This window comes from Camelus ferus, chromosome 13 (genome assembly GCF_009834535.1).
Source record: "Camelus ferus isolate YT-003-E chromosome 13, BCGSAC_Cfer_1.0, whole genome shotgun sequence".
Taxonomy (NCBI): domain Eukaryota; kingdom Metazoa; phylum Chordata; class Mammalia; order Artiodactyla; family Camelidae; genus Camelus; species Camelus ferus.
The window spans coordinates 19,928,021-19,928,260 of record NC_045708.1 but is presented as its reverse complement, the minus strand read 5'-3'; positions in this window follow the sequence as shown (position 1 = coordinate 19,928,260).

The window sequence follows — 240 nt, the reverse complement described above, 5'->3', positions numbered from 1 at the left end:
AGGCTTCTCTAGCTATCCACAGCCATCTGAGGGATGACAGGACGCAGATTTCACCTGCCTAACAACAGGGTTTCCAACATCTGTTGGAAGAAACTTGGCTTCAGGTGGTGCCTTCTTCGGATTAAAAAAAAAAAAAAAAAAAGGAAACTACAGGTCAAAGTTTTGCTTTTAATTAAAAAAACCAAAAACCAAAAACAACCCTCCCACTCTTAAGGTGTGTGCTTTCTCTTTTCTGACCTA